The 9,398-nt window shown below is 42.5% G+C and overlaps 1 long non-coding RNA gene across 1 annotated transcript; it reads left to right on the top strand.

Annotated features, from left to right (window-relative positions):
• The first annotated feature begins 5,939 nt into the window (after nucleotides 1–5,939).
• Nucleotides 5,940–8,568, top strand: LOC115068400. The gene is made up of 5 exons (XR_003847755.1): nucleotides 5,940–6,017; nucleotides 6,372–6,470; nucleotides 6,705–6,773; nucleotides 8,185–8,271; nucleotides 8,485–8,568. It is a non-coding gene; the product is annotated as an uncharacterized LOC115068400 (long non-coding RNA).
• Nucleotides 8,569–9,398: the final 830 nt, after the last annotated feature.

Raw genomic sequence — 9,398 nt, 5'->3', positions numbered from 1 at the left:
CTCAGAAGAAACTGTCTGTTGTCTGCTTGTTTTAGGGACTGCTGAACAGACTTTTCACCCTGATATAATGTGAAACTTAGATGATTATTCTTTTCATATAATTTCAATATAGTATCTTTAATCTATTCACAAATTGCTGCAAAGTATGCCACATTGCAATCATTCGCTCCTACTTTTCTGATACTTGCAAGTGCTTATCCAGGTATCGGCAATGGTGCAGCATTTTTTTTCTGTCCCTTGTTAGAAAAATCCCTAGAGTCCATAGTCATAACAACAGTAGCAATGAGAGGAAACAAAAACATAAATGACAGGGAATTCACAGAAGGTAAGAGCAAGATATAGGTCAGTTCAAAATTAAATGATGTGTTAATAACTGATATTGTTATTTAAAACTTGGACATTCTCCTTCAACCTCCCTGTGTGTTCAGTAAGATAGTGGACATAAATCTGTGGCGGTAACCTCCCTACGAGTTGAGATTTTGGTGAGTTGTCCAAGTTGCAGTGTCATCATTGGGACTCACATTCTTAAATATCATGGACAACCACTGGCCGCCTTTTCTGTTCTATGATATATGGGAACGGGTCATATTGCACAAAGTTCAAAAGCTGTGCTTGTCCTTGTGTCCTGCACCATTGATATGCATCATTAGAAATTGTATTACCATAGGACATAAAGAAAAAATAAACACCAAATAGGATAATTTTGGGGAACTTTGTGAGTTTTTAATGGCATTCTAGAGTAGGAAGAGACCAGGACTTTCAATGTTGAATGTTGTATACTTTATTGCATTTCTCTTTTATAAAAGGGGAATATCATATAATTAGTCTTATATGACTTTCTGAGATCCAGAGTAATTCCTGGCATTTCTACTGTTTGTATTGAGTGTATTGCCTGCATGTGTATAGGTGCACCCCTGCATTGCAATGTCAGTGGAGGCCAGAAGAGGGTGTTGGAGTCCCCTGAACTGGACATACGGATGTTTGCTAGCTGCCATGTGTGTGCTGGAATCAAACACAGGTCCTTGCAAGAGCAGTCATTGGTCTTAACCAGTGAGCCTTCTCTCCAACCCCCTCAAATATCTTGTTTTAGTTAATCTCAGGCCTGATATTATGCTAAACCTTTCTCAGCAATTTGTTTGACTTAAAATATATGATTGAAGTCAGAATCTATGGTGTGAAGTTAGTGGACATGAATCTGTGGCAGTGAACTCCCTCTGAGTTGAGACTGTGGTGAGTTGTCCAAGTTGCAGTGTCATCGTAGGAAATCACATTCTTAAATTTCATGGACAACCGCTGGCCACCCTTTGGGTTCTATGATGTGTGGGAATGGGTCATATTGCACAAACGTCAAAAGCTGTGCTTGTCCCTTCTGTCCTCCACCGTTGGCAGGCATCAGTGTCAAACACCCAACCAACCTCCGTTTCTGTGACACTTAATATTCTGATGACCACCAAATAAAACCGCACTTTGCATACCGGCAAGACCATTTCTTCAATGTTTATGTGGGACTTCAACTACTTTAAGAAAATATTTTATTTATGATTTCTATTGTTTGTATCGAGTGTATTGCCTGCATGTGTATAAGTGCACCCCTGCATTGCAATGCCAGTGGAGGCCAGAAGAGGGTGTTGGAGTCCCCTGAAATGGACATACGGATGTTTGCCAGCCATCACGTGTGTGCTGGAATCAAACGCAGGTCCTTGCAAGAGCAGTCAGTGCTCTTAACCAGTGAGCCTTCCCTCCAGCACCCTCAGATATCTTGCTTTGAGCTATTCTCAGGCCTGATACTATGCTAAACCTTTCTCAGCAATTTGTTTGACTTAAATATATGATTGAAGTCAGAATCTACGGTGCGATGTTATCCTAAACATCTCCCATCAATTCAATTCACTTTAAATATAGGACTTAGGTGTGTTTCAGGATAATATATACTGACAAAATAGTTGTTGAAAAAAGAATCTAGACACAAGACATACAATAAGTAATTGTAATCATCTTAAACATATTGTACCTTTACCGTGATGTCCACTGAACCCATATTTTTAAACTTCTGAAGCAGGGTGCCTATGGTAGCAGTAAACTCTCTGTCAATTATGCCCTTTGTTATCGGGTCCTTTGAGCGCCCATGAGAGAGGCCACTTGATGTTGGTTCCCCAGGTGAGGAGCGTCCACCAGTGTATGTTGAGGTCCTTGATGTATTAACTTGAAACAGGGATCCTGCCCTTAGAAAGAAAGTAACTTGACACAATGGGACTTTTTTTCTATCTAGAGAACAAAAACTTGTGCTTCATATCATTTTAATAAAAATTGTCATTTCTCTATCAACATCTATGGCATGTTCAAACCATAAACAACAACACTTTGAGAATTAATCTTTGACAGGTGATGGAGGAGCCCAAATGGCACTAGATGCTTATGTCTGGGTGGTGGATGTGCTGTTTACTTCTGAAATGGGGGGGTCACTTAATCACATTGAGTCAATGAGGCATGTTACCCGATACAGAGATTTTTCACAACATGAATTAGTTTTCTGTCTTGGACATATTTTCATTGATAGTTTCATCAGCAGCACTAGGAGGTTCCACTGCACCAATACGTACTGGTGGGGAGCACAGCATGCCCAGAGAACACAGTCCTGGAACTTCACGTCAAGGAGACTCAGGTAATTCAAACCATGCACCTTAGTACTTTAAACATGTCCAGCCTGGACAACAGGTGTGCCATCTCGATCATAATGGGAAAGGAGCAGATGATGAAAATTTGACTTGAACTCGCCACTGTCCCTTCAGAGGAATCAGCAAATTTGAATCCACTGCCCCTGTTTGTCAGGTTCGGCTGAAGAGTCTCTGGAAACAACCTCAGGAGCAGGCAGGAGAAGCACGGCTGGAAGATTTGGAGCCTGGAGTGCTGTATCAGTGTCAGGTAAGTCAAGACCTCTCGCTCTAGGGGCTGGGGTGGGGTCAGCACAAGCCTTGGCAGAGAGGATCAGAGAGGAGCATAACCACATTATGAACACTAATAATGTGAATACAGCTATCAGTGCCCTAGGAGGTTTTCATAGCTGCAGTGAACCCCATTGTTTATTCCCAAGGAACAAGTGGAGCGACAGCTGCAGCCACCACAGGAGCTGCTGGGGGACGCACATCTGGAGGAGCAGGTGCTGAGGGAGCAGAGAAGTGGGCAGCCAGGCAGGGTACAGTGAGCATGTCATTAAATGAGGTGACATTTGTGGGGACTCTGACCACTGTGGCTTCGGTCGTGTCATACTAGGTATTTTCTATTGTGATTAAATATCTGACAGATCAGGATTAGAAAGAAAGGATTTATTTTGTTTATGTTGGAGGCTAAAGTCCACCATAGCAGGAAAGTTTCATGAAAAATTAACAATCATGGATCTGCAGGAGCTAAAGAATCAGGCCGAAAGCAGCCAGGAGGAGACAATGTTCACAGGGGCCTAAGACAGTCCTACAATTGCCAACCTCACTCCTTTTGTTTATGTTGGAGGCTAAAGTCCACCATAGCAGGAAAGTTTCATGAAAAATTAACAATCATGGATCTGCAGGAGCTAAAGGATCAGGCCGAAAGCAGCCAGTAGGAGACAATGTTCACAGGGGCCTAAGACAGTCCTACAATTGCCAACCTCACTCTGTGAGGAGTTTTACTTGCACAATTACTATGCTTTGTCATTGATGGATACCATTTTAAGGGAAAGAAAATATTATCAAAATAAATCATCACTGGAATGAAATGTCAGACAAAAACACTGAGGAATTATTCAGATAAGCATGGTAACAGGCCACCATCAGATACAGTCTACTAGGTCCACCTAATTATTGTAATGAAAATTAGAAAAAGATAACAAAGAAGGAGAAATCAGGAAGGAATAAGTCCAGAAGTGTTTATCCTGGGAAGTAATAAGACACATTAGAACCAGGCAGAGACAGGACACATAGAGATCAGGGTTCTGAGAAGCCCATTCCAAAAACGACACAAGAAAATGAAAAGAAACAGGGTATGCAAATGAAAGAGAAATCTATCACTCTGCCATGCAGGAGGACACCGGGCTCAGATAGAAAAGAGAAAGGGAAACTCAAGAGATCTTGTGGGGGAATATTTCCATAAATAAAACAACAGAGTTGTTTTAATAGGAAAACAGGGGTTTGGAAAATGGCTCAGTTGGTGAACTGTATGCTGTGCAAGCATGAAGTCAGGTTTGACCCCAACACCCACATGGAAAGGCAGGTATGATGATATGCACCTGTAATTGCAGTGCTAGGGATGCAGAGCCAGGAGGATCTTGGGGACTCCCTGGCCAGCTGGTCTGGCTACAGGTTCAGTGAGAGAACCTGTCTCAATACATAAGGTGAAGAGTGGTAAAGAAAATGCCAGATGTTCATCTCTAGCCTCCACACATGCGTTTTCCTTGTCCTAGGGAGCAGAATGATGTCAGGATTTCATCAATGATAAGATTTCCTGGAGAATTGTTACACTGTTTTTGTTTGAGGCCAGATGGCTGAAAGATAAAAACAGACCAAAGTCAATTGTCATATAGTTAATATTGTAAATGATGCTTTGTAGAAAATAGGTAAAACTCGATAGAGTATTTCCTCACTCTCCGTTGGTTGCGATGGGTTAGAAATTGTATTACCATAGGACATAAAGAAAAAATAAACACCAAATAGGAGAGTTTGGCAGAACTTTGTGAGTTGTTAAGGGAATTCTAGACTAGGAATATACAAGGTCTATCAATGTTGAATGTTGTATACTTTATTGCATTGCCATTTGATAAAAAGGGAATATCATATAATTAGTCTTGTACGACTATCTGAGATCAAGAGTAATTCCTGGTGATGTTTGTGGGTGATGTATCCATTTTTAAAGAAAAAGCAAACATATTTAGCACCATGTTCAAAAAGCTCCTAACGTCACATTCCCTTATGCTGACATGTGTCTCTTGCTCTGTGTCAGGCTCACCTGGAACATCTGGAGCAACGTCTGTGGCAGCAGTCACGGTAGCGACAGGTTCTGGTAAGATCCAGGGTCTGGGTGATGCCACAGCAGCTCCCCTCCATGCCCTGCTGTGTACAGTGTTCCTGGGTACAGCCAGCCTCTCTCTGGATTGGATGCAGGCTGAGGAGAGCTGGATGGAGAGTGGCTTGCACTATCTTTTCCTGAATTTCTAAGGCATTCACAGTAAAGGCTGAAAGAATATGCATGTCCCCAACTCATAAACTCTTGATTCTAGGAAACTAATTAGAGTGTCTGTGGGGTCGACCACTGCAAACCCAGGAGCATCAGCCAGGCTAGCCACAACTACTGCTAGTGGTAGACCAGGTAAGTTAAATAGAAAAGTCCAACTGGAGTCTGCTTGTACCTGTGTGTGTATCCAGATATTCTTTCGAATGCAGAGCCATCGTAAATGATCGGCCCTGTGAAGCCGCATGCACTAACAGGCAGTGATGAAGGTCTCCATAGGGCATTTGTGTGATCTTGTCCTAAGTGAACTTCGGACTGTAGTAGTTATAGGAATCAGTGACATCTTCACTGTGGATATCTGGAAGAAATGGAAGCTTGTAATCTTCCTAGGTAGTAGAGATATAGTTGCAATATGTCTCGAGTGCCATTTATAGATTAATTGAACCTGTACCTCAGTCAAAAATTTTTTAAAGGGTCCGTTGATTCCAGTGTGCAGCCTGGTTGCGAACTAAGCTCAAATTTAGGAATATGAAAAAAAAAACATGCCAGGCAGCTAATTTGCATTCAGTAAGTAAATGAGCACACACGTGATTTCTAAGAAGTGTGTCACCATTTACAATCAGTGGTTGGAAAGTCAGATTCGGAAATGCAGATGTGTCTGTGACTAGATGAAAGTTTTGAGCCAAGAGCAGCTGACCTGACACCCTGTCAGAGTCCCCACGTTCCCCTGCTGTTCTCCCCAACAGGCAGCACTGCCCCATCCCTTGGCCAAGCAACGGGAGCCTCAAGCAGCGACCTGACCCCGGCCGAAGACAAGTCAGGTGAGCATCTGATGCTCAGAGATGGGAATCATGGGTCCCTCTCTCTTATTTCACCCAGGGTAGCTTTGTCTAATGCATGACCATGTAGCTGACACACTTCTGGTGTCTATTTGTGTGAGTCTGTGTGTGTGTGTGTGTAAAACAGTGCCTTATGGTAGGACCCAAAGTATTTGAGAATATCATACAAATATCGTGCAAATATCATACAAATAAAAGTTAGGTGAACTCTGAGCAGAATTTCCTGTATTCATTTGTTGTGTTATCCATAGTAGGACAATTTGAGAAGTTGTACCTCTCAATGGTAACAAAACCCATGCAATCATTAAGTGAGAATTCTCTGTGATGTTGTTTCAGGCTCTGTAGCAATTCCAGCTCCCGTCACCCCTGTAGATGGAAGTGCAGGGACCACAGTGTCCTTGAGCTCAAGCTCCACAACTCCTGGGCTCACAGAAGGTAAACTCAGCTCAGAACAAATGTCCTGATGCTAGCTTCTTTTAGAGGATGCTGAATACATACCCCGCTACGTACAGTATCAGATTTAATGCTCACTCCTTATAAGTGGCATAAATCCATCATCTTTACTCTTTTCACAAATTGTTTAATGTACACCATGTTATCATTACATGCTCCTCCTCTCCTGAGAGCTGGAAGTGCTCATGCAAATTTTTATTTTCTACATTTTATCAGAGACAACTCTAGAGTCTCCAGTTGTCTCCACAGCAGCAGACAAAGGAAATGGCCCAGTATCCCAAGAAGGTAAGACCAAGAAAGAAGTCAGCTGGAATAGTACAATAGCGTGTTAATAAAATAAACTTAAAATCCCGTGACACATTGCTGTTCCCTGCTTAATTTTACATGTGCAGTTTGTAAGTTAGTCAACATGGTCCCTTGATGGTACCATTCCTACATGTTCAGAAATTGGTAAATGTCCAAGCTGTGCAAACAGGCCCTCCTGTTCTAACGTCTCATGGACAGCTGGAGCCAACTCTTCTGTGATCTGGGGAAAGAGCTCACGTCCCACAGAAGGCAAGGGTGAATGGTCTAGTGTCTCTAGAGTGCTAAGAGTTCAGCTCTGAAAAGCACCGCTGGAGAAGCTCTGCTTCCCTGTCCCTCCTTCACACTCATACTCGTCAAGGCCTAACAGAATGGACACACAAACCACTCTCATCATGGATCTGCGTTTCCTAACTTTACAAGTATTCAAACCGTTTTAAAATGTTTACTTGGTATGTCAAATGCCATTTGAAGCTAATGTATGCACTGATGTTATTGTTCCTACATTTATTTCCTCAGCAACTTACATGACTTAAAATGTATAACTTAAGTATTTTAGAAGATAGTGTAAAATCATCAGTCAAAACGCAAAATTTACATTTATTTCCTCAGCAACTTACGTGACTTAAAATGTATGACAAGTATTTTAGAAGATAGTGTAAAATCATCAGTCAAAACACAAAATCTAGACACAGGAGCACTATTCAAGAGACTAATTGCAATGAGTTTGAACTGATTGCAACTTTAAAGTGATGTCTGTTGAACCTATATTTCCTAACTTCTGAGACGGAATTAAAATAACTTCTCAGTCCACTGTGTCCTCTGGTACCAGGCACTGTCAGAGGTCACGAGGAGGGCTACTCAAAATTCAGTCTACAGCTGAGGGCATCCAGCACTGTCTGTTGGACCCAAAGGAGAGTTCATGGTCTAGAAACAAAACAGTTTCCCAGGATGGGCTTTTATCTATCTGAAGAACAAAGATGTGTTTTATATGCTGTAACTTAAAATATTTTCATTTCTCTATCTCCATTTGTGGCATTTTCAAAGCATAAAACTGCAGTCTGTTAATGTCATAATTTTTATCTCTGGCTCAAGTTTTTAAGGAGTTCAGCTCAGCCAGATGCTCAAATTTCACTTGTGGATATGTTTTTCACCTCCTCACACTGTAGCAGTTCACTTTATTATGTCCAATCAGTGTGAATGGTATAACCTGATTCAGTGGAGTTTAGTGACATCAGGCATTTTATTTTCATCTATGGCATTTTTAATTGCTGTTTTTTTTTAATAGTTGGAGAAGGAGATCCCACTGTACTGATGCAAGCAGATTTCAAATCACTTTCATAAAAATATCTAACATCACGTTTTCTTCACCTGAACTTTTTCCCCTGGTCAGAATCAGGCTCAACCTGGTCATCATCTGGAGAAATCTCAGGGGCAGCAGGGGACAGAAACCCTGGGGCAGCAAGCACAGTAGCCACAGGTAAGAACCAGGGGCTGGGTGATGCCACAGCAGCTCCCCTCCATGCCCTGCTGTGCACTGTGTTCCTGGGTACAACCAGCCTATCTCTGGTTGGATGCAGGCTGAGGAGAGCTGGAGGGAAAGTGGCTTGTACTCTCCTGAGTTCCCAAGGTATTCACAGTAAAGGCAGAAAGAATATGCAGTTCCCCAACTCATAACCTCTTTTGATTCTAGGAAACATTAGAGTGTCGGTGGGGTCGGCCACTGCAAACCCAGGAGCATCAGCCAGGCCAGCCACAGCCACTGCTAGTGGCAGACCAGGTAAGTTAAATAGAAAAGTCCAACTGGAGTCTCTGCTTGTACCCTGTGTGTGTATCCAGACATTTTTGGAATGCAGAGCCATCGTAAATGATCGGCTCTGTGAAGCCCCTTGCACTAACAGGCAGTGATGAAGGTCTCCATAGGTCATTTGTGTGATCTTGTCCTAAGTGAACTTCAGACTGAAGTAGTTGGAGGAATCAGTGACATCTTGACTGTGGATGTCGGGAAGAAAAGGAAGCTTGCAATCTTCCTAGGTAGTAGCGATATAATTGCAATATGACTAGAGTGCCACTTACAGAGTCATTGAACTTGTTCCTCAGACAAAATTGTTTTAAAGGGTCCGTGGATGCCAGTGAGAAGCCTGGTTGTGAACTAAGCTCAAATTTTGCAATATTAAAATAAAAAACCATGCCAGAAGTCTAATTTGCATTCAGTATGTAAATGAGCACACATGTGATTTCTAAGACGTATGTCACCATTTATGATCAGTTGTTGGAAAGTCAGATTCAGAAACGCAGACGTGTCTGTGACTAGATGAAAGGTTTCAGCCAAGAGCAGCTGACCTGACACCCTGTCAGAGTCCCCACATTGCCCTGCTGTTCTCCCCAACAGGCAGCACTGCCCCGTCCCTTGGCCAAACAATGCGAGCCTCAAGCAGTGACCTGACACCAGCCAAAGACGACAGGTGAGCAGCTTATGCGCAGAGATGGGAATCATGTGCCCCTCTCTCTTATTTCACCCAGGGTAGCTTGTCCAATGCATGACCCTCTAGCTGACATACATCCAACCTCTATCTATGTGTATGTCAAAGCAGTGCCTGAGAGTAT

The sequence above is a fragment of the Nannospalax galili genome, unplaced genomic scaffold (genome assembly GCF_000622305.1).
Source record: "Nannospalax galili isolate Female #2095 unplaced genomic scaffold, S.galili_v1.0 scaffold9669, whole genome shotgun sequence".
Classification (NCBI taxonomy): Eukaryota; Metazoa; Chordata; class Mammalia; order Rodentia; family Spalacidae; genus Nannospalax; species Nannospalax galili.
The sequence above is the reverse complement of the archived record's forward strand: the minus strand, read 5'-3'. Positions and strand labels throughout refer to the sequence as shown.